We start from the raw sequence: 22,207 nt of genomic DNA on the forward strand, positions 1-22,207 counted from the left end.
CATCCTCTTCTCGTCCTTAACTCTACCTCCCTTTGACCAGGGGCCTGTCTTTCGCTTTCCTTGTCACTACACCTTATGCTGGTACCACCTTGTCACACCTGACATTCTGCCGCTGGTCTCTCTCTTTCCATCTCTCTCTTCGCCAACAGGTGACGTATGAATTCGATTAAGAGATGAAGCCGTGGTGTCTTTTTTTTTTTTTTTCTAAGCAAGAAGGACTCAAGAAAAGAAGAGAGATTGAAAATGAAATATGCATCTTTAGAAAAGAATAATTCAGATTTCTAATTCAAAAGATTAATCAAGAAAATTTAATTTTTAATCAGATTTACATCTACAACACGCTCAAGGTCACAAGCAGTCATTACCAAGGAAGGAAAATAGGGTCTCTTGTGCATTTTCCCCTCTCCCTGGGTATCATTAGTCTAGTAACAATAAGATGCTAAAGAAAAGAATGTCACTGTATTTCCATATTAGGGCATCTTGACCTTCATTTACAGTGATGTACAAACCCTGATTTTGTCCTTTGCATTCAAGGCCAACTTTCTCTTGTTATGCAACAAGTGCATTCTATTAAGAGCCCTTCTTGATAAGAAAGATGTCACCTAAAAGTGCATTTCAAATAGTTGTAGCTGGCTCCCTGGGGAGGAGTCTCCTGTCACTAGTTCAGGGCGGCAGTGCTGGCTGTTAACTGGGAAAAGAAACAAAGCTAGGAGGATACCTAAGGAGGTGTGCGAGAAACTGCCTTTCCCCAGCAGGATTTGGGCCACTGGCAGGCATTGTGTTGAATCAGTCCCATGAATCATATCATCAACTGGAGAAAATATTGCAAGCGTTGTTAGTATCTGAAAAAAATCACCGGTAAGAAAGAAAAAAGAAAAATCCTTCTATCAGAGAATATGTGTCATACTAAAAATAGAAGTGAAAGCCTTTATAGGATTCTCCCCACAGCCTTTATTAAGGACATGCACCCCTCCACCTAGGATTCTCCTTGTGGATGGATTTTATTTCCATTCTGACGTGTGCAATGACTTCTATTACCTTGTGTGAGAGTACATTTAAATGCCATGCCAGCTCAAATAAAAATAGTCAGACTCTGCCGTTAGAAGGAGTAGTAGCATGCTGTAAGGTTTGCCGTTTGGCTTCAAACTTCCTTTAAGGTATATAATGTGCTGAGGTGAGAAGGGCTCTGTTATTATACTAGTGCTTCGAGTTGAAAAGTGACTTTTATTTCTTGGCTGTGCTAAAATGAGAGCATTTGCATGTACTCATGTGTGCACACGTGTCTAGCAATAGACACCAGTAGGAACACAAAAGCAATTTTGTTGATAACATTCCTTTCCTTGGGTTCATTCATGCATGTGGTAAATTATGTGACCTGCAACGAATCCGTGCATAATGGACTAAAAATATCCAAGGGAGCAAAGGCCCTTGGGAAGGTAGAAAGAGATGCTTTAAGTAGAAGCATTGCTTATTGTCTCCTACTTTCTTGACCTTTTCTTCATTTAAGGTGATGCCAGTGCCCAGAGCCAGGCTATTAAATTAACAACATGAGAAATAGTCTCTCTTTCCACGCGGTGCATGTGTGCCTGGGAAAGTGACGCCAATTTACTACCTAAGCTAACCCTGACAGAAAAAACTAGAGGGCATGATAACGTGATTTAGAATTTAATCTATTAGTGTTTATTCAAAGATCCTGTTCATGTTTTGTTTCTGTCTCTCTCTTTGCTCCATTTTGTATTGAATGATACTTTACCACCTTTAAAAGAACCAGAAATAAAAGTGCTCATAGTTGGGGAGACACAAACCAGAATTCCTTGGGGACAAAACCTTAGTTGGAGTAAACATCATATTGTTTTGTTGAATCTGTCAATAAACCAATGATAGCTGATGAAAGAAATGTTGCTTACCTGTGGGGTGAAACGGGGAAGCAGGTTGTGAACTCCAGGCGCATAAGACCGTCACCACCCAACAGAGTTGTCAATGGTGCGGGGTTGCGCGTTCCATGATAACCGTGTACTCAAGTGGCCACTAGACATGGTCAGGACATGGTTGAGAGGCAGGTAGTCTGTGTTGCTAACACCATCTCATTCTGTCCAGATGAGCAGTCTCTAGGAAGGCCAACGTATTCGCTAGCAGAAAGGAAAAGGGGCACCAAAAATTAAGAACCCACACATAATAGCAGAGGCTGTGATCATAGTGCCTGGGCCAAAGCTCATGAGCTCTCCTAAGCAGAAACTTAGCTCACGGGCATGTGTGGGTAAATCCAGGGCAGAGCAAATGCCAGAGTCTTCTCTAGACTCCAGCGGCACTTGAAGGTCCCCACGTTCTTGGTAATCTTGTAGAGGATGACATCAGCCACCCTTGGCAAGTGCAGAGCGCGTGGTGCTGCGGTCCTATTGTAGTCACTCTGATAGGTCACCGTCCCCTTTCCCACCGGTTCACAAGTCCCTTCTAAGAAGAGCCACTAATGCTGTACACAACAGAGCCTTGAAGTAGTTACTTCTCCATCTCCAGAGCTTTCAAGGGTTTGGTAAGAAGCTAACTTTAATTTGCTTGGGATAAAGTCTAATTACAAGGATATGTGTTCTGGGGGGTCTCAGTTCTTTGGTATATGGGATGTATTCCTTTTTTTGGTTTATATTCTTCTAGGGCTTATCTTTCATTTCCTATGGTTCCCACCTTCTCACCTACATGAGGTCGGGTTTATCTGAAAGGGATTTTGGCTTATGCATCTGTAATTATGCTTATTTAATTTCTCTGGAAGGATAGGAACAATGTGTTAGCCTTATCAGTGCAAACTTGGCACTCTTTACCATTAGATTTTCAGCTTCCATTAAGATCATAGTAAGCTAAGCTGGGGAAGAAAAAAATAAACTCTCTTTCTAAAGGTCAGTCTTCTTAATTAAATGAAAACTCAGGCAGTAGCACTATAAAATGAAATGACTATAGCCTGTGCTCTTTCGGAGGAGACCCTACAGGGTATTGAGCTGACCTGCTGAAAGCAGGCCAAGCTGAATTATTCCCTGATGGGTAGGAGGGTGCGCCATTACAATGGTGGTTCCTTTTCGGCAAACAAATGGAATTGATTGTATGTGGCTGTGGCCACACTGGAGGTTTCAAGTCTTGCAGCGGTGCTCTGTGTCCAACTCACCTTGTTGTCACCTCATTGTCTTTGACTTAATACCATGGCGACTGCCACTCCCTTACACTTCTGGCTTTTGCTACCACTATCCTTCAGCCAAGGCCAATGTGTAGGAGAAATCAATAAAGAGGTTCTGAGCTGGGTACTTTCACATTTAGGAGTTCATATCAAGCCTGTGAGGAAGGTATCACCATCTCCTTTTATCTAAAGAGCAAACTGAAATTCAGAGAGGTTAATGCATTTGCTCAAGGTCACACAGCTAGAGAAGTTCTCAGGCAAGAATGGACTAGACTGTCTCCAGTGCCCATTCTCTTTCTTTAAGAGTTAATGTTTGTATTGTTCTGGTTCCGTTCCCACTACCTGCATTCAGGAATCTTCTGGATAGCATCTGAGGATGACAGTATATCCACCCACTATCACAGCAACGCCTACTCTATCTACACTCTGAGCCTACCTCCATCCTGCCCCTCCCTTGCTTGGGTTGCTGTTTTCCAAGAAATCAGACCACTTTCAGTGATAAGGAGCTCTGTGAAATCCTCACAAGAGTAAATGAAGTCAAAGGTTTTCAAAAATAGTAAGAAAACTCTAAGAAGTAAGAATGGCAGCTTACTGTAACTTCCCGACTTCGATAGCCATGTGATTCTACCTTCCCCTAGTAATATTGCTCTGAATAGTCATACCATGACATTGTTCTCCATCTCAGAAATTAAAGCATTTTACCCAGTTTTGTACTTGTGATTCTATATGTATAATCAATCAAATAAATACATCAATTATGATAATTTTTGATACATCTAGAGGATGTTCGAAGTTGTTAAAAATGGTCACATAATCCTTGAAGAGTTAGAAAATCTTTTCAGGCTCTGATTGGCTTCATATAAATGAAGGATTCCAGTTAATTATACTTATTACAACTATTGGATTCTAAAGGTTTGTTGTTTTTTTTTAAAGAATGAATATGCATTGAGGCCCAGCTGCCAAAATATACATCTTCGTGGGGCACCATCTGCATTGAGCTCCAGGGGGAGTCATGGAGGGTGTGTGAAAGCATGGCATCTTCCAAAAGAGAAGGCAGTGAAGTAATAAGATGTGAAGCAGCAGTTTGCATCTCTAGCTGTAATTAGAATTGCCAGGGGAGCTTTTAGGACCAATGCCTGAGCTTCACTCGAGGCGATTAAGTCAAAATCTCTGGGGGATGAATGGAGGCATCAGTCAGGTTTTAAAGCAGTGGCTTAGAGTGTGGGATCTGGAGAGATGGACCGGAACTGGAATCCCAATTATTAAACTCTCTAAGCTTAATGTTCTTCTATACTATGAGGCTACGAGTGGTTCTTACTTTATAGGATTGTGAATGTAACCCCCATCATGGCACTTCTTTTCTAGTAAACACGTAAAAATGATGATCAGTTCCTCTTATTAAAAAATGAATCACAATACAGTAGTCCCTCTTTGTCATTTTTTTCACTTTTCACGGTTTCTGTTACCGGAGCTCAACTGCAGTCTTGAGCCACCTGGATGCTCCAAGGCATGTACATCCTGGATGCACCTGGATTCTCAGTAGGTTAAAGTCTCTGCCTTCGGCTTGGGTAATGATCCCAAGGTCCTGGGATTGGGCCTCACATTGGGCTCTCTGCTTGCTGGGGAGCCGGCCCTCCCTCTGCCCCCCACCGCCTGCCTCTCTGCCTACTTGTGGTCTATGTCTGTCAAATAAATAAAAATAAATAAATAAATAAAAGCAGATGATCCCCTTTTCTGGTGTATCATCAGAAGGTCAATAGTAGCCTAATACTGTGTCATAGTACCTACATCATTCCTCTCATAGCATCTCATCATGTAGGCATTTTATCATCTGATACCATTACAAGAAGAGGAAAAGTGGGTACAGTGCAATAAGATATTTTGATATAGAGAGACTACATTCACATGACTTTTCTTATTAAAGTACATTGTTACTCTTCAATTTTTACTACTTATTATTGTAATCTCTTACTGCGTCTAATTTATAAGTTCAATTTTACCATAGGTATGTGTGTATAGGAACACACACAGCATATGTAGGATTCCATGGTTTCAGGCATTCACTGAGGGTTTTAGAACATATCTCCATGGAAAAGGAAGTGGGGGGAACTACTGTAATTACTACTAATTAGGCCCAATCTGTGCCCAGAGATTCAAAAGATATGTAATATAGATTAAGAGGACTTAGAAGTTATTTCATCCAGTCAAACCTGAAGAAATCCTACTAAACTCTGAACATGTAGTCTGCTAAACCTAGCTAGGATCTGAAATGGAAGCGCTGGCATTGGAGTTTTGCCCTTGGATAACTTATCTTTCCATTCCAACTATACTCTGCTTTACTTCATCCACACAAATAACTTCAACGCTCTCTCAAACAGTAAGTCTGAATTTAGAGTGTCCTGTTACCTCTAGTGACCTCAGCTCTTCAAAGTTAACTTTCTCCTAATAAACTCCTTTACAGTTTAAGGCAACCAATAGCAAGTTCTGTCAATAAGATATCATAAATGTCTCTCAGGCATAAATCCTCTTCTCCGTCTTCTCTACAAAGCTGAGGACATTACTTTCTTGCACTATTTTGCTTGCTACTACTGCCTAATTGATTCTCTGAGTGCTGTTGAAAATAATAACTTTCAGAAAAACAAATACAAACCACTCTCTGTTTTAAAATTCCCTTTATTTATGCTCTATTGCCTACAGAATCAAGTCCAATGTCCTTAGGTCAGAGGACCTAAAAATCAAAAGTTAGCTTTCGGAATCTTCCTTCCATTCACCCCTTCTTTCTATAAACATCTTGATAGCATTCTGAATTCCACGTCTCTGAACATGCCAACGTGTCATTGCATATGCTGTTCCCTTCGCTTATTTTACTGTCCTCATATTCTTTGCCTCATTAACTCCTAATTATCTTTGAAGTCTGAGATCAGGCATCATCCTTGTGATGTCCTTTCCTGACTCTTCAAGCAACATTTGTTCTTTCCCCTTCTGTGCTCTGTAATATCTCACTTAACTGTGCCTTAATATAATTGATTGAGAATGTCTTTCTCACCCAATAGCCTGAGAATTCCTTTAGAAATAAGACTCACTAGACTGTGATGAGGGTCTTAAAAAAGTGCTAGTGGAAACGAGAACTCAGACTATAGATTAATGAATGAACTATTAAATGTATAGATGTTTCATTCAATATGGATTGAGAAACGGAGCTGTATCCTTAGGAAAAATCTCCATTGAAGTAGAAATATTTTCCTTTTCTATTTACAGTCCAACGTGACCTGGAAGAGCCACAAAGTGTCTGGAATTGATCTTGAGTTTAATTGTTGAATTAAAGAGAAGAAAAACTGTCTACTGCTCAGACACTGCTATTGACATAAATAGAAACATTAAAGGAAGGAAATTTGGTGGAAGTCTATTTGTGACCATCTCTAGTACATAATGCTTGCATATGAATACTAATATTTGAACATGTCAGGTCACAGGCAAAAGGTTAAAAGTGTCTTATGAAATTTGTTCTCTAATACATATCTTGCTTTTGGACAATGAAGACTGAACAAAGGACTTGAAGATGATCAGAAATATCTTTTGAAAAATGTTCCTTTCCATAAATTTCAGATTAATCATGTTTTTAGGAAGCTAAATTAATTAATAAAAAATGACCCTTCCTGACATGATTAAAAATTAGCCATCCGTGGGACTCTGGGAAGAGGGTAGAATCGAAGTGCCAGGAATCTGTCTTCACACCTAGACAACAACAATCCTGGCAGAATTTGTCTGATGTAACTTTTTCAGAACTCTGGATACTCTAGAAAGCTTGAAGCTTCCAAAGGAAGTCATGGACAGAAATTGTGGCTATTTTAGTCTGTTTCAACTCTTAGCATGGTAGCAGCTACCCATCCCAACTCCCAGTTGCATGGCTGGTATTGCATATGTTCCTGGAGCAGCCTACACACAGTTTGTGGGAGCCAAGTTGGGCAAAACAGACTCTGTCTTCCAAATATTAGGGATCTATGCTCTTACCACTGGTTCCTATTCTTGATCATACAGATATAGACAAAGAGGTAGCAGCCATATTGTACTTAACCCATTCTTCCCCTCTGGCTGATGTGACTTCCAGGGGACTTAAAGGGCCACTACCCCTTTCCCTGTCCCTTCATTTTTTTCATTTCCTTCATTTGGGGAGCCAAACATTAAAGACTAGGACCCTCAAAATAACTGCAAATGTAGGAGATAATAGAAATTAACCACACACGCCCAACAAAAGACTCAGAAAAAAACTGAGATGACCTGATGTTTACATCTCAGACTGATATGAAAAGCTAGTATCATTGTAACTTTTTAGTCTACAGCAATCAAACAGAAACAACAACAACAACTCAGTGATTCCAGTTATCAATAAAAAATCATAAGGCGTACAAAGAAATATGAATGCATAGTCGATTCAAAGGAGAAAAAAATCAACAGAAGCTGTCACTGCAAAAGAGTTGATGGCAGATATCCTAGGCATAGACTTTAAAACAATCATCTTAAAGATGCTCAAAGAACTAAAGAAGATGTGGAGTAAGTTAAAAACAAACAAACAAACACACACAGATGGAAAAATCAATAAAGAGAAAATCTAAAAAGAAACCAAAAAGAAATTCTGGAGCTGAAAAGTACAATGATCAAAACGATTTTTAAAATTTTTTAAAGATTTTATTTATTTATTTGACCGACAGAGATCACAAGTAGGCAGAGAGGCTGGCAGAGAGGGGGGAAGCAGGTTCCCTACTAAGCACCATGTGGGGCTCGATCCCAGGACCCTAGGATCATGACCTGAGCCGATGGCAGAGGCTTAACCCACTGAGCCACCCAGGAGCCCCAAAGTGATTTTTTGCTAGAGGAATTCCAAGACAAATTTGAGCAAGCAGAAGAAAGAGTAAGCACACTTAAAGATAAAGTAATGAAAATGATGAAGTCTAAGGAAGAGAAAAAATAAAAAGACTGAAGAAAAGTGAATAGAGTTTAGGGGACCTAAGCTATTGATAGCACACTATCAACTGGACCAACATACACATTATGGGAGTCCCAGAAATAGAAGAGAAAGTTATAGGGGCATGGAGAATATATGAAGAAACAATGGCTAAAAATTTTCCAAATTTGATGAAATACATGAATATAAGCATCCAAGAAGCTCAACAAATTCTAAGTAAGATGAACTTCAAGAGGCCCATATTGAGACGTATTATAATCAAACTTTAGAAAGACAAAGACAAGGAGAAACATCTTGAAAGCGCAAGAGGGAGGCAAAGGATCTTCAATAAGACTATCAGCAGATTTCACACCAAAAAAACTGGAGGCCACAAGGCAGTGTAGTAAATTCAAGGTGGTAAAAGAAAACAACTGTCGGATCAAGAATCTTACATCTGGCAAAACCATCCTTTGAAAGTGAGGGAGACATTAAGAAATTCCCAGATAAACAAAAGGTGAAGGGATTCATTACCATTAGACCTGCCCTGCAAGAAATGTTCAAAGGTGTCCTGCAGAATGAAATGACAAGACATCAGATAGTAACTCAAACCTATATGGCAAAATAAAGATCTCAATAAAGGAAAATATAAGGGTAACTCTAACAACTTGTATTCTTTAAACAACAATTGTGGAGTTTGTTACTTCACTTTTTGTTTTCTACATGATTTATGAGACTAATTCATTAAAAAAACCTAATTGCTAGTCTAAAAGCTAGTATCATTATAACTTTGGTTTGTAACTCTAAATTTTGATTTCTATATGGTTTATGAGACTAATGCATTCAAAAGAATTATTAGGTGATGTTTTTGGACACGCAATGTATAAAGATGTGATTTTATGACATCGATAACCTAAATGGGTAGGGATGTAGTTGTGAAGGAGCAGAGTTTCTATATGTTATTGAAGGTAAGCTGGTATATATTCAAAAGAATGTGTTTTAACCTTGGAATGTTAAATATAATCCCCAAGGTAACCACAAAGGAAATAGCTCTAGAACATAAATAAAAGAAAATGAGTAAAGAATTTAAACAACAAAAAAAAAAATCAACTAAACACAAAAGAAAGCAATAATATAGAAAATTCAGGATAAGAAAAGGTATATGGCATAAAGAAGAAAAATAGGAAAATGACAGAAGTCCCTCCTTATCAGTAATTACTTTTCTAATGTGAATTGATTAAACTTGCCAATCAGAAGACAGAGATTAGAAGAAGAGATAAAATCACATGTTCCATTACATGTATATTGAATTTACATGATACTCACCTTAGAACCAAAGTAACAAATACACCAAAAGTGAAAGGAAGGACAAACATACTCCATAGTAATCAAAGAGAGTGGGAATGGTTATATTAATATCTGACAAACAGACTTTAATCACAAAAGATGATAAAACAAAGAAGGCTGTTATATATATATTTTAAGGTTTTTAAAAAATATTTTATTTATTTATTTGAAGGACCAAGATTACAAGTAGGCAGAGAGGCAGACAGAGAGGGGTAGAAGCAGGCTCCCTGCTGAGCAGAGACCCCGATGTGGGGCTCAATCCCAGGACCCTGGGATCATGACCTGAGCTGTAGGCAGAGGCTTTAACCCACTTAGCCATCCATGCATCCCTTTTTTAAGCTTTAATACAGCAAAACGATACAACAATTATAATCATTTATGCACCTGACGACAGACCATCAAAATACATGAAGCAAAAACTGACAAAATTGAAGAGAGAAATAGACAGTTCTACAGTAATAATTATAGACTTCAATACCCCATTATCAGTAATGGATAGAACAACCAGGCAGAGGATGACTAAAGAGATAGAGAACTTAATAATACAATAACCCAACTAGTAGACATATACAGAGAAGATGATGCAATGACAATAGCACAACCCATTCTTTGTAAGTGCACATAAGACATCTGCTAGGATACAGCATATTTTAGGCCACAAATTAAGTCTCCATAAACACAGAAAGATGGATATAATAGGAAGTAACTTTTCCTACCATCTTGGAAGTTAGAAATCCGTAATAGAAGTAAAACTGGAAATTTCACAATTTTGAGGACATTAAGCAATGCATTCTTTTCTAAAAAATTTTATTTATTTATTTGAGAGAGAGTACAAGTAGGGGGAGGGGCAGAGGGTGAGGGAAAGGGAGAAGCAGACTCCCCAATGGATCAACGAAAAAAAAATTACAAGTGAAATTAGAAAATACTTAGAGATTAATGAAAATGAAAAAAAAAATGATCAAAACTTAGAGGATGTATAGCAAAAGCAGTGCTTAAGGGGCAAATTCACAGCTATAAGTGTTTATATTTTAAAAAAAAGAAAGATCTCAAAACAACAACCTAATTTTACAACTTAAAGAACTAGAAAAAGAGCAAACTAAACCCCACACTGCAGAAGGAAGGAAATAATAAAAGTCAGGGCAAAGACCAATGAAATAGAGAAGAGAAAAAGAATAGCAAAAAAATTAACTAAATCAAAACATGGGTCTTTGCCAAGATTAACAAACTAACATGTAGCTAGGTGAACTAAGATGGAAAAAAGAGAAGACTCAAATTACTAAAATGAGAAATGAAAATGGGGACACTCCTCCTGGTTCTATGAAGTAAAAAAGATAATAGAGTATTTTGAATAAGTGTACACCAACAAATTGGATAACCACAAAATTTAACCAACTAACATTTGGTAAGTATTCCTCACACAGGACATTAATGCAAGAGGTAGGCTGTCCTATGGTAATCTAGGATGGCTGGGACGCATACAAATATCTAATCTACTCCAAAATGGTTACAGGACCAAACATCAAGTAGAGCTGACAGAATTAGGTGGCAATTACAACTAATTGCTTGTCAGCTTAATTTTCTTATCCTCAAGCAAATGTACTTTCTCTGAGAAAGAGAGTGAAAGAAAAAATAGAATAAACATGATAAGAAACGGAGAAGCACAGAAGAGTACATAAGGTAGGCAATGAGAAAAAGGAGAAAGGAAAGGACCCAGGGAGACAAGGAAAAAGCAAGAAACAGTCAACAGCAACTTGTAATCAAGAAGCAGCTTCTCATTGACTTCCTCCCTCCAGCTGTGAGACGTGGGCTCTGGACCAGCTCTCATGTTAATTCTGTCACATTTCACTTACCATGGCTAGGGACCCTGCAGGCTGATGTGTCTGCCTCAGATCCTCTTCAGAACACTGAAAAATTATTAATAGGACCATCATGAGAAGGAAAGGAGGGTACACCATGGATCATGATTACTGAAATAGACACACGTATGTCATGGTCATCATCAAAAGGAGTTTTCCACGTTGCTACTCAAGACCATTGATGTTACAAACCAACATTCCTCAACAGTGGTCACATGTTAGAATGGCCTGGTAAGCTAAAACAAAACAAAACAAACAAATAAACCAAAAAACAAAAAAATACAAAAAGCCAAACTCTACCCCTAGAGACTCAGATTTAATTGATCTGGGACAGGCCTCGATATTTTGTGGTCTTTTTGTTTTTGTTTTTATGTTTGTTTGTTTGTTTGTTTGTTTGCTTTATTTCCTAAATGATTATAATGTGATCTGGAGCTTAGGACCACTTTTACAAAAAAGAAAAATCCCAAAATATGCTGCATGATTATTTATTGCTAAAATAACGAATTTTGACTATTGTGAACTATTAAGCTCTTCTTCCTTGGAAATCCAGGGCATTTTCTGAATGCTTGGATTTCTTTTAACTGACAGGAAACAAAACAAAACAACAACAAAAATACCCCTAATTAATTGTATCTAACACACATTCAAAGCGCTCTGTTACAACTTTTATATTTTGTTTTATTTCATTTTAGCCACAACTTTACAAGGAGCTCAAGTTAGCCTGAATCCAAAATTCATACCTTTTTCTAAAGTCTAAAATCATATCTTTTTCATTGCACTTCTCAAAAGGCATTTTAGTATCTTGTTTAGAGTTGGTACTATGCTATGTGTATAGAATGAAAATTAGGGAGTATTAAGCCTTAAACAATCTCATCCTTTTCTCCTGCATTCGCTAGAGAAACTTACCTATCCCAGAGACAGAACAAACTGTCCACTGCTATTGTTTTCCTCATGTCTGCTCTGCGTGAACCTTTGGCAATACTACTCACTCTGCTGTTGAGAAGATGCAGTGAGGGTATACATAGCTTCCTAAATCCTTACATCTTTTTTTTTTAAATAGGCTGTTAACATTCTTAGTTGTCATCATAGCAAAGCCTTGAGATTTCTTCTGTTTTCATTATCAAAGCACCTCATGAAGCACTTGAGTGAATGACGGGATTTCCCAAAGACAAGTTCAGGCACTTCTGATAATAGTCCCAGAATAGAGATGTTGGAATGAACAAGTGGAAAGAATCCTGGAGCTGCATTTGGAAGATACAGACTAAAACTGATTTGAAATACTTCCAAACGGCATGACTTTAAGCAGATCATTTAACACTTAGGAGTCCCAGTGTCTTTGGAGATGGTAGTTCCTTCCCCAGTCAGACCACAAAGAGATACAGAGAGTGTGTAAGAGACCCTCTTTGGAGGCACTTTTTTTTTTTTTTTTTTTTTTAGATTTTATTTATTTATTTGACAGAGAGAGATTACAAGTAGGCAGAGAGGCAGGCAGAGAAAGAGAGGAGGAAGCAGGCTCCCTGCTGAGCAGAGAGCCCGATGCGGGACTCGATCCCAGGACCCTGAGATCATGACCCGAGCCAAAGGCAGCGGCTTAACCCACTGAGCCACCCAGGCTTTTTTTTTTTTTTTTTACTTTTGAAAAGTACAGTGCAAATCGATGAGTTTGTTCCCTTTCTCTCTGTCACTTGTCTCCACCCCTCTCTGCAAGGTGCTTGGAGTTTCTAAGGACCATGGCAGCAGAAGATTCCAAATAGCTGAGAAAGGCACCAGTACAGACAGGCAGAGCCCAGAGATCAGCCTGGGGTAGAGGAACCAGAGAAGATAGGGATACAATAGGGTAAAAGAATCAGAGAAAGGTAATGCATGTCTCCACTACACTTTCTAGAATTTCTTTTGCAAAATATTGGAAGTTTTTCTTGTAAGAATATATCTTTGATGACACTTTTAAGTTTTCTTTATGGAGTAATCAAGGGCTTCTAAGACAAAACAGACACAAGGTTAATCAAAAAAATCTACAGTAGGGAGGCGCCTGGGTGGCTCGGTGGGTTGGGCCTCTGCCTTCAGCTCGGGTCATGATTCCGGGGTCCTGGGATCGAGTCTCACGTCGGGCTCTCTGCTCAGCGGGGAGCCTGCTTCCCTCTCTCTCTCTCTCTCTCTGCCTGTCTCTCTGCCTACTTGTGATCTCTCTCTGTCAAATAAATAAATAAAAATCTTTTCAAAAAAAAAAAATCTACAGTAGGAAGCTCATTTGAAAAAACTAAACCGTACTGGGAGAGAAAATCAACACTTGATCTCCAGATGTCGTAAACACATGACCAATTATGACCAACAGTCACAGCTCCAGGAACAGAAGAAAGGAAGACACCGTCAAGAGCCCCAGTATGCTTATGGACATTTGTCTAACTCGCTGTAAAGGAAAGTCAAGGAGGTAAAATAAAATGAATATGTTTCTTGGGGCGCCTGGGTGGCTCAGTGGGTTAAGCCGCTGCCTTCGGCTCAGGTCATGATCTCAGGGTCCTGTGATCAAGTCCCATATCGGGCTCTCTGCTCAGCAGGGAGCCTGCTTCCCTCTCTCTCTCTCTCTCTCTGCCTGCCTCTCTGCCTACTTGTGATCTCTCTCTGTCAAATAAATAAATAAAAAATCTTTAAAAAAAAAAAATGAATATGTTTCTAACATGCAATCATAAAACAGCATGAGCCCAGGGAAGCCACTTACCTGTCACTTATTTCTGCATATTAAATTAATCATGAAATCGTAGATACTTCTTGGCAACTATAACTCTTGGTCAAGAGCTGTACTATTGTTATCTCAAATCATTTGCAGGACATTTCACAGTGTGATTATTATTTCATGCCTTCCTACCATCTTCTGCAGACTGGAAAATAGAGACAGAGAGACAAAGCACCAAAGTGCACTGATTCTAATGGGTTGTTTATTCTTTGTTTATTATCCTTTCTTCCCCTTGGAATCAGATTTGCCTTGGTTTAATAATTAACCATAGAAGACTGCACTTTTTCTTTTAATGAACAAATAGTAAAGGCAAAGACTGGGAGAAAGTTAAAAAAAAACCTATCTCTATCTCCTTGGTTTCAAGTAAGCAAAAAACTGGGGGCCCAAAACTTAGGGCCCAAACTAAACTCTTCTTATAGCCAGGAAATCATAAAAATAAAATTTTGAGCTCAAAGAAGTGCATTTCTAAGTTAATAATAGAAGTAGGTATAATTATTAGTAAGGGAATATTGCTTTATTAGAGGAAATAAAACAGCAGTATCTTTAGTCAATTAGTATGTGTGTCACAGAATTATTTTAGAATCCATGTTTATTTGGAAAAAGTATGACGCCTTTGACAAAAATACTTTTATTTTGCAGTAAGTATAAAAATAAAAATGTAAATGAGTAGTTTATGTAATTTCTAATGCTAAAATAGCTCTGAACTATATCACTGGTGATACTGACAATCTTAATTAAGAAGTCATTTAATGATCATGTTAGCAAATTTGGCGTATTTTTTGAGCCAGATTGACACTACTCAAGACACAAGCGTAACTGATGTTCCTTCAGTAAGATGCAGAGTAGACTCCGTGAAGGAACATCTGATGCCTATGAATAATTAAGGTCAAGGACTTGGCAAAATATGTTATAAACTGTAACAGATGTTCCCAGATGAAATCACATTTCTATTAAAAACGATACAGATGCTCAGTCGATAGAACCCAGAATCTCAGAATTGTAGAACCAGAAGAAGAACCAATTTTAGAGACTGGCCATTCCCATCATTAAAAGCTGAGGAATTGAAACACACAAAATGTTAAAAGAAGATCTCAAGGTCCCACAGTTGGTTATGTGTTTGGACTAGAACTCAGGTCCTTTCTACTGTTCCAGGTTGTCTGTCATTATGACAAATAGAGAGAGACCTTTTAATATCTTATTTACCATAAAATCTTAATCTAAGATTAGATCTAACATCTAAAGATTAAGATTAAAATCTAAAATACTTATGGTAACATCTTACCGTATTGTGTGGTGAAGTTAGGTACAGGAACATTAACAACACAGACTATTGCATCTTTTGGATCTTTCCTGATTGCTGCTCCTGGATATTGCCCAGTCTTATATTTACCCTTAAAGTACAAATTCCAGGGAATCTACCATTTTCTAGGCATTATAAAGACACTGAACTAATGTGAAATCTGCAATACATTTTTTTTTATTTCAGTAGTACTATTAAGTATCAGCAAATATTAACACCACACTAGTATGTGGGTGGTACCTCTTTAAAGTCGGATGATGAAGAAATGTTTTCTCAGTTGATCTTTCACAAGATTTAATATTATCCAGAGTTTGGGTGCTAACACTAAACTTCTGTGAATCATGAAAGATTTGGCAACAAAGGGGCAGATACTTAACACTACAGAAATATAAAGCACTACAGTGAACTTCGCATGTTTTCTTTCACAGATTAATCAAGTTGACAGTGAAGCAACAACTTAGATGGGAAAAATATATATATATATTCTAAGATGCATGTAACTTATCACTTGGTATTTTTAAGATCTTATCATAGACTGAGAACTCTAGTAATCCTTTTTATCATGTCAGGAGGGATTCTGACCCCAGCTCATCACTGACCAACTGGGATAGATTTTGCAAAACATGGACACCCATAAAATGAGGAGAAAAGACTGACTTTAATCTCTTTAATAAAGATGCAACCCTGATCATCTCTTCCCATTTTAGCCAATGGCAGAACTAGCCCTTGTAGCTCATCACTTAAAAGTGAATAGGGACTCCTTACTTGTATCCATTCCACACCTCAAAAACTCATTCAACTTTATCAAGACTACATCTCATTATATTAAATTTACTTCAGTGGCTCTCAAATGTATGGCTTTCAGAGTCCCCTGGGGAAATTTGTACTGGTAAAAATATGAAGGCCCAATGAGCTCTTCTACTTCAATGAGCCTGGACCTCTGTGGGCTTTAGTAGCTGTCCATGTGATTATGATATGCAACAAATTTGAGAAACACTACTTTGGCATATGCTTGTCCCTGGAATATTTGCATTTGCTTCTTAATTGCTCTGGCTCCAGCTTCTTTCTGTACCAATCTGCTCTTCAGGCAGGCAATATACCTGAAAATCTGAGCTTAGAAAAATAAAAATTAATGGCTGCTATCACCTCAAGAATAAGTCCGGATTTGTCATGCATTTAAGACCCTTCAAGATTTGGCTTTTGCAGTCTTCTCCAGCCTCATTTATCATGCTCCCCATAGGTACACTTTCCCCTAATGCACAATGCCTTCCTGGAGTCCAGGCCATTTATAATTATTCCCATATTCATTCAAAAATTATTTATTGAACTCCTGCCATCAGTACAGCACTGGATCTAATTCTGCGGATAAGGCGGTGAATAAATGGAAATCATACCCATTCTCAAAAGGTGAAAAATATAAAAATGAACATATTTAACTTCATCAGAATTGTGATGCTGCAAAGAGTTGTAGGTTGTTATGTTGGGATTTTCAGAGGTAGCTTCCTCAAGCAAGTGACTTTTGAGCTAATGCTTTAAGTTTTTATAGAAGTTACAAAATAAGTGGCAAGAGGTTCAGAGGAGCCTTTAAAACTAGGGAACAGAATATGCAAAGGTCCAGCAGTGAGAGAACAACATTTTCGAGGACCTAAAAGGTCACAGAGCGGTATACCTTATTTGTGGGGATACTTTCCAAGAATCCCAGTGGATGTGTGAAACTGCAGATAGTACTAACCCTATATATATTTTTCCTATAATACATAATTATGATGAAGTTTAATGTATAAAGTAAGCCCAATAAGACATTAACAATAATAGTTAATAATAAAATCGAGCTATTTTGGGGGTACCTGGGTGGCTCAGTGGGTTAAAGTCTCTGCCTTCCGCTCAAGTCATGATCCCAGAGTCCTGAGATCAAGCCCCGCATCAGACTTTCTGCTCAGCAAGGAGCCTGCTTCCTCCTCTCTCTCTCTCTCTCTCTCTTTGCCTGCCTCTCTGCTTTCTTGTAATCTCTATCGTTAAATAAATAAATAAAATCTTTAAAAAACAATAGAGCAATTTTAACAATGTACTGTAATAAAAGTTATGGGGATGTGGTTCCTCTCAGACTATCTTCCTGTACTCTACTCACCATTGCTCTTCTTACGATGATGTGAGATGATAAAACATCTATGTGATGAGATGAAGTGAGGTCTATGACGTAAGCACTGTGATGTACTGTTAGGTTACTATTGACCTTCTGGTGATATGTCAGGGGGATCACCTGCTTCTAAATGGCAGTGAACTAGGTGTAATTTACTGTGGAAAGCTAACCCATAGAGCAGCGGTCACTGTTATAGAGATGAGGACAAAAAGAGAGAAGGGGTGGGTAGCCAGAGATGAAGTTGGTGATAGGGACAGAAACCAGTCCACATAAGTACTTATTAACTGTAGTTGCTTTTTTAATCCTAAGGAAAACTGAGAGTTATTGAATATTTTTAAGGAGAGAATTGTCTCAGATTTGCATCTGAAAGGAATATTCTGACCACAGTGCAGAGGGTGGATCAGAGGATGAGAATCATGGGCCAGATACTACTTTATTAGAAGCCCATTGCAGCAGTCCAGGAGAAAACAGATGCTGCTTGGAGAAGGCTCTAAGCACAAGATCTGCTGCAAGAAAAATGGCATGAGAAGATAATTTCATGGCATGCTTTACCCTCCACTCAAAGAACCATCTTCTTCCCACCTCATCTTTTGTTCTCATCTGCAAGGCCTAGATTAAATTGGGTTTTCTTACTTCAGTATTCTTAGCATTGGGCATTTACTCTTGCTACATTTTAACATTTTAAGCATTTAAATATTTTTATTTTTTATTTATTTTTAATTTAATTAATTTATTTCTTTTTGAGAGAGTGAGAAATAGAGGGTGCACACACAGAGGGTGAGAGAGAATCTTAGGCAGGCTCCACACCCAGCATGGAGCCAGACACAGGGCTTGATCTCATGACCCCGAGATCATGACCTGAGCTGAAGTCAAGAGTCAGACTCAATGGAATCAGCTACCCAGGCTCCCTGACTCCTGTTACATTTTAAATATTGGTTTATCCCTCCCCTACACTGAAATACAGATTATTAAGGGCAGGTACAATGTTTTATCTTTATCTCCACGGCCCAACTAATTCCATGTTTCAATAAATATTTGAATGAATTGCCCATAAGTAGACCAGCCATGTGATGTTGGACAAGTAATTTAACCACTATAGACCTCAATGTCATCACTTAATAAGTCACCTCATCCCCTCACTCTCTATAAGCCCTTGGAGTTAGCTACCTGCAGGCAAATATCTTTTTCTTGGAACTGAGGATACATGGAAAATCAATCAGGCAGATTCCAAAGGAGAGACTTAACTGAAAAAAGATTTTATTGAGGGGTTTTGTATAGATATTAGGGCAGGGTGCAGGGTCCAACAATCTAATGTACCAACCTAGCTCTTCTCTCAGGCATCAGTATGTTTCCAGAGCCTCTTAAAGGACTGAGCCCATTTGAAAGCCAGAGGGCAAGAAAATCCTAGTGATTATGTTCTTGAGGTCAATCTTCCAGGCCACCTAAGCAGGAAATAGGAAAAAAAAAAAAAAAAGTTGGATCTAGTGATGCAAACGGAGAATAATCTGAACAGAAAGAAAAGGTTTACACAAGAAAACCATGGGAGATTGAATTCAGTAAACCAAAGGAGTCTAATAAATCCTTTTCAATGATGATGTTAGCTAAATATGAGCAAAAATAAGAACATGGAGGAATCAAAAAGGGGATGACAGAAGAAATAATGCCAAAAATTAAGTAAGTGGGCCAACAGGAGGACAATATAGCTGAATGTTCACTTTCATGTCCACAATTGTGTTTGAAGAGTAGCCATAAGCTTTCCAGTCAAGAAATCAAGTGATCTCGATAGGCACAACCATTTATATAATGTCTTGGTAGCTCCAATGAAATACCTTTTTACTCTCTACGACTTAGAGACTCTTGTCCTGTATACTTTATTTAATTTGATTTAAAATATTGAAAACTCCATGACCTAGGAGTATAAAACTCAATGCAATTAGGTATATTGAATATCATCAGTTGGACGATTCTTCATAGTAACCCACATAATTAGGTCTCATCTCCGGAGGACCTATGTTCAAGATAAGGTTTAGAGGCTTTCCAGATCACATCCCGTCGTACTATCAAACTGCACATGGAAGAGGCTTGCAATCCACAACTCTCCCGAAAAGAGCCTGAAGTAACACACCCTAGGTGACCCAGCAAGTAGGAAGACTGGGGCTCACCCTCAGGTATCAGACTCTGTAGCTTTCACCCATCGCTTAACGTGCTACAAGCGGCCCGATGCAGGGGCGTTGACTAGTTATGGTTGAGGGATTTCCATGTTTAGACACAGGTGTGTTAATGGGAATTTACTTTCTTTTCTAATTAATTGAGAAAAACATATCAGAAGAGACAGAAATTTTGAGTTAATTGGTTCAGGGAAATGAGACCGCTTGATTAAGCAAGAGTACATGATACCCAATCGATGTTTATTACAGAGGGAAATGAGCCTCACCTTGAGTCCTGGGTAGAGTCAGTAGGCTGGGCCTGAAAAGTACAGTTTCAGCAGAATGAAAAGATTGGAGATGAGATTGCAAAAGGAAATATTTAGCTATGAGAGATTGTTTGTGGGAAAGTGCGTTTGCAAGTCTGCCTTCCTGGGAAACTTCAGATATTTCTTTACATTATCTATTTCCTTTATTGACTCGTTCAATTTCTTCTTTAATTCCAAAAGCAAATTTGATTGCTTTTACATTCCATGCACAATTCTAGGTGCCGGGCAGAGAAAGACAAAGTGACACACTCTTTCCCCTCATAGAGTTTTACATCCAGTGGAAGACACAGAGCCATGAACCAGCAAATATTATCTCCTATTACAGGTGTTAAAGAGCTGCTGAGGGGGCTTTGGAGACAGAGAAAAAAAAAAAATCGTCATTACTAAGAAGTCAGAAGGAGTCCTTTTTAAGAGCTTGGTCTTGAAGTGGGTAGAGAGGAAAAAAAAAAATGAGAAGGTTTTAAGTAAAAAGAATGACACCTGGGAAATTCTTGAGAACATAGGCAAAGAATTTGCCGGACCAGAGTAGAGGATATAGAGGATACTGGTGGGACTAGAATGGAAGATGAGCCAAAAGAAGTGGGCGGGGGTGCCAGGCCACGTACAGAAGCTAGGAAACTTAAGAGGATCCACAAAGCTCTGAGATAAGATTTAAATCAGCAGAGTGATAAAATCAGAGACAAGCTTAGGAAGGATTATATTGGATGCGATGTGAGGTGGATACAGGAGGAACTCCAGGCAGGAGGCACAGAGATCAATTGGAAGCTTGGTTGCAAAGCTGGGAGATTGTGCAAATGGTTGTCATGATGACTGACATGAAGAACAGAGGATGAGGAGTGGACTTAGAGAAAATAAGCTTTCAACCCAATTATTTTCTCACGATAAATTCTCATCCTCTCATCCTTAGCATACTAATCAAGAGAAGGAAGTTACATATAATTGATAAGAATGGATTTGAATATGCATGTGCCTATTTTCTGGTCTTGATCTGAATGGAGTCTTCCAGGGAACTGTGTTTACTATAGACCCACAGAAGCGGGAGACATGAACTAAGAGGGACCCCGATGGTCAATGGTCTTGCCCTGCTCTCTCCAATCTTCACTTGAGATTTCAAAAGATAGGAAGGCACCTTTTCCCAGTGACTTCATGATGACCTTCGATGGGGAAAAATCTAAACCTTGGTCAGAAATAAGTGAAACCACTGAGAACATGATTTTTACTTTGATGCACCTATCTTTTTGCCAAGTAGTGTCTATTATGCCAAGATTCACATTAGCAAGCAGCATGTAGGAGGAAAAAGCAACTCACCTGCCCCTTTGGAGTAGATTTCTTACCTGCCCCACTGCAGATAAGGGACATTATTGATCTGATCAGGGTAGTTCAGTTAGCAGAGCAAACAGATTCTGAGACTAGAGAAGCAGCTGAATGACTTTTGTCCTTGACCTAGAGAAATTACCTTGACCTAGAGAAATTGGGCACTATTTCAGTTTCTCTGTCTCCTACATGAGTCTCATAAGTGGTATAATATCCAAATGAGTGGGTCTCCAACCCAGATGATTTCAATGTAGTTTGGGAACCACTGCTACAAGTATAAAGACTGTAGGGAGCTTTCGAGAACAGATCTAGGTCATATGGGCTCCCTTCTCCAAAATGGAGTAAGCACAACCTATGAAAAGCAATGAGAGATTCAAGCAAAATGTGCCATACCTCGGTAAAGAAATGCTAGTGAATTGAGGAAATAAAATATTGCTGTAGTAAATAACTCTTGATGACAAAAATATCTGGTTATTTTACAGTATTGCTCAAACAAATTAACAGCATTAATTTTAATGCTTTCTTTTCATTCTTGTATAGCAAGCAGGATTCTCTGGTCACGAACATAAGAAGCCAACTCTATAATTTAAGGAGAAAATTAAAATTGTAGAAAGTCATGGGGGTGGTGCATAGGAAAGAAGGGTAAGATGACAAGGAAGCTGGATGGAGATGGGACCTGGGTAATAAGAACCAACAGAAGACTCTCCCAGGGAGCAGTTGAAAAAAGAGAAATTCTTATCAAATTGAGTCCTTTTGAAAATAATGTTCAAGGAAAAATGAGACAGCATGAAAAGGAGTAATTTTTAAGTAGAGAAAATCATGCTTTAGAACTTCTGAGAAGCAGTCATTCAAAATGCATATACTTTAGTTCTCCAGTGAGTGTTGATCCCTTGATGAATTATACTAATTTGAAACTGGAAACAGCGCAACAAATACTCTATATAAGA

At 38.5% G+C, this 22,207-nt stretch overlaps 1 long non-coding RNA gene across 1 annotated transcript; it reads right to left on the minus strand.

Annotated features, from left to right (window-relative positions):
* Nucleotides 1–338: 338 nt before the first annotated feature.
* Nucleotides 339–12,317, minus strand: LOC116596561. The gene is made up of 4 exons (XR_004288178.1): nucleotides 12,209–12,317; nucleotides 11,297–11,350; nucleotides 1,908–2,129; nucleotides 339–842 (listed from the first exon to the last, which is right to left on the minus strand). It is a non-coding gene; the product is annotated as an uncharacterized LOC116596561 (long non-coding RNA).
* Between the last annotated feature and the right edge of the window lie 9,890 nt (nucleotides 12,318–22,207).

The sequence above is a fragment of the Mustela erminea genome, chromosome 7, assembly GCF_009829155.1.
Source record: "Mustela erminea isolate mMusErm1 chromosome 7, mMusErm1.Pri, whole genome shotgun sequence".
NCBI lineage: Eukaryota > Metazoa > Chordata > Mammalia > Carnivora > Mustelidae > Mustela > Mustela erminea.